The sequence below is a fragment of the Charadrius vociferus genome, unplaced genomic scaffold (genome assembly GCF_000708025.1).
Source record: "Charadrius vociferus isolate BGI_N301 unplaced genomic scaffold, ASM70802v2 scaffold260, whole genome shotgun sequence".
Taxonomy (NCBI): domain Eukaryota; kingdom Metazoa; phylum Chordata; class Aves; order Charadriiformes; family Charadriidae; genus Charadrius; species Charadrius vociferus.
This window is the reverse complement of record NW_009646410.1, coordinates 893,086-896,333: the sequence shown is the minus strand read 5'-3', so window position 1 is coordinate 896,333 and position 3,248 is coordinate 893,086. Positions and strand designations below refer to the sequence as shown.

The following is a 3,248-nucleotide window of genomic DNA, read 5'->3' as shown; positions in this document are numbered from 1 at the left end:
GCCCGCCCCTGCCACAGCCCCACGGAAAGGAGAAGCCAAGGCCGTGTATGAGCCTTGAGCAGGAGGGATGGAGCGTTTGGCTGCCGGGGTCGGGCATTGCGCATGGATGAAGAAGGACAGGGATGTCTGAGTCCCTGGAGACAACTCATCCTTTCCCGTGTGTCCTGGTTTGAGCGACACAGGACTAATTTCTCTCCTAATGCTTGGCAAAGCTGCACTTTTAGAAGACACTGGTGTCTGAATTTGTGAAAATATTTACTTTATAGCCAACTATACTGTGTGGGTTTCAAGGTCTCAGTGTTTTCGAGCTCACCAGTTGCAGGGACAAGGAGGAGCAAGACCAGGGCACTTGACCCAAACTGGCCAACAGGATTATTACCATGAACATCACATTCAATATAAATTAGAAAGTTTGCTGAGAAGTAATTTCCCTTCTATGACGGCTGCCATCCTGAGAGCTCCTTGTCTCGGTGCTGAACCCCTGAGCCCGTCCCTTCCTCCCGAAGCCGCAGCACTCGCAGTGTCCCACATTTGCTGCCACTGCTGGGAGTGCACAGCTTCCCGCTGATATAAATGGCTGAGTATAATCCTTGTATATTTAATATTGGCATCGTGATCAACGTTGCTCCTTTAGTGTCATTAATGTCTATTATCTAGTCCTATTCTATTAAATCTGTTTATATTTCAACCCTCGGTTTTCCTTGGTTTTTCTCTGATTCCCCTTCCCGGGTGGGGAGGGGTCACTGAGTGACAGAATAATTGTCTAAACAACAATAAATTGTTGTGGGTTTCTCAAACCATAACACCGTGCCAGCATTCAGTGTGATGGTCACAGTGTCAATGAGCTGCTGGTGATGGGCTGTAACATCGCATCACTACAGCGTAACGGTGTGACACAAGGAGAAACACCACGGGGCTCATTAAGCTCCTGTTCATTATCAATAACGCCTCCTGTATTCTCCTCCCAGTGCAGCTCGGCTTCTCCCCAAAACCTGCATTTCTCATCCAATCCTAAAAAGGAGTCTCCCAAAGCCTGCCACGAGGCAGGAAGATATCGTAACCTCTTCCACAGCTGTAGGAGGTTTTGGGGACGTGTTGGTTCCTGGGGTGTGTTCAGCTCAGCTTCAACCAGCGTGTCTTTTCCGATGTGTCGGTCAAAGGAAAAGCTGAGCAGAGATGTGCTGGAGGGAAGGGGCTGCTCTGCAGGGGTGCAAAGCTTCCCAGCGCAGCGGGCGGCAGCTGCCCCAGCTCCAGCCCCCCCGAGAGCTCACCAAGGCACGGGGGGCACCGGGACCATAGGGTGCAAATCCCAGCGGTGTCGGATGGGGAGAAGCTGGTGTGATGGGGAGGTCATGGGGGGGACTGCAGGTGGGCAACGCAGCACCAGATGTGCGGTGGGAACAGTGTGGCCAAGCAGGTCCAGTGCCCGACTGCAGACACAGTCAGGAACAAAAGAGAAACAGCAGGAAAAAAATGCGGTGCTGCCCAAGTGAGGCCATCGCTGATGGGAGTCCCTCCGACCATGCCATGAACCGGCCCAGGCCCCTCACGGTGGTGCCACTGGGACATCCCAGCAGGACCGTGGGTACAGCCTCTCCAGGAGATGCAAAGAAAACGCTGCCCGAAGGAAGCCAAGTGATCAAACACCCCCAAAAGCCACCTGATGCTATCCAAACTTGTAAGAAGGATGCAAAAAATGCGCTCTGGCCACTCTTTCAACCACAGCCCTGAAGCTGGTCACCCAAAGAAGTAGAAGTCAACGGGTCCCATGCAATACCAGCCTGGAGGCACCCCTTTAGCCCTTTCCCCGGCCCCCAAAGCAGGCGGGTGTTGCTGAGCGGCACAGGGACCTGCGGCTCGGCTGCCTGGGGCTACCGGTGGTCCAGTGCTGGGGGCTTCAACAGGTTTGCTGTTTTCCAGGCAGAAGAGTCATTTCCTCCCACACCTAACAGAGAAAAAATACTTAGAAAGAAACTTCACTTTAGGTTTTACTAGTGTGATATCACCCTGACCGCAGCTGCCTTTTAAAATCCATTAGCTCCATAGGAAAAGACCCTCCAAGCAGCTTTTTAATGCAACAAACCTGAGAGGGCATTATCCCAAAGGCACTTACGTGAAGGACTCTGGTCCCAGGATAGCACAGCCAAACTGCGCGGCCCCGACAACCAGCCCCTCGCGGAGATGTGGTTTCTGGCGGAGGAGTAAAGCTTTCTTCCCGTTAGATCTTGACCTGCTCCGGGAAGAGTATGACACCTACAAGGTAGTCATCCCTCAGCATCGATCAGGTTTTTGTTGGGGGTGAGATGTAGCTGGTGATACAGAGAGCAGCCAGAGGGGGTAAAAATGCAGCTGAAATTCCCTGCTCAGCCCTGACCCAACACAGACCCAGCTCGGCCCAGGTAAGGCTAAATAAACAGCTTTAACTGCTCTGCTTTTGCACCTTCTGGAACACGTTAAAAGATGCCCGTGCCTCAGCCAGAACCATCCTTTCATTAACACCCCTCCAAAAATCACCCTTTCATTAACAGGTCCCGAGGCAAAAGCTGGTTGTCATTCCCTCACCTGAGCACTCGGCACACGGAACCACAGGACCGGGCAGATAAAGCATCTTCCTTTGCACCGAAGCCTGGGGCAGTTTGTAGCTGCTCCTTGTTGCTTCCCTTTTTCATGAGACCTAAACTGGGACGGCTGGCTGGGAGCGGAGAACCACATCGTTCCAAGAGCATCTCGCTGCCCCGAAATGCCCGTCATGGCTTACCCCAACCTCCCTCTTCAGTCTCCCCCTCTGCAAGCTCTGTCTCCAGCGGCTACGCTCACAAACACGCGGTCAGCAGCGCCGCTTTATTCGCCCTTCTGGGTTCTTCCGCTGCGTTAACCTCCTAAATTGACATCTGCCACCGGTGATGGGGAATGTCTTCTCACCCGGCGGCCAAAGCCAGCACCCTCGGGGCAGCAGCAGCGGAAGAAGGCCCGGCAGCGCTGCGCGGGGCTGGAGGCACAAAAACGGGGAGAAAGAGCGGGGAAACGGGTTTGGCACAGGCAAAAGGGTGGCGGGGGGGGGGCTCACCCCAGATGGGACTCGAACCCACAATCCCTGGCTTAGGAGGCCAGTGCCTTATCCATTAGGCCACTGGGGCTGCGCAGGGCGCGCGCCCCGGCCGGCGGGAACGGCCCCGACCCCGACGGATGCAAGCGGGACCGGCCCCGGGGCTGCAGGGGAAGGGGGAACGGAGCTGGGCTGTACCGGG

At 54.9% G+C, this 3,248-nt stretch overlaps 1 non-coding gene across 1 annotated transcript; it reads right to left on the bottom strand.

The window, feature by feature from the left end:
• Positions 1 to 3,064: 3,064 nt before the first annotated feature.
• On the bottom strand, positions 3,065 to 3,137 carry TRNAR-CCU. Its single transcript has one exon. It is a non-coding gene; the product is annotated as a tRNA-Arg (tRNA).
• Positions 3,138 to 3,248: the final 111 nt, after the last annotated feature.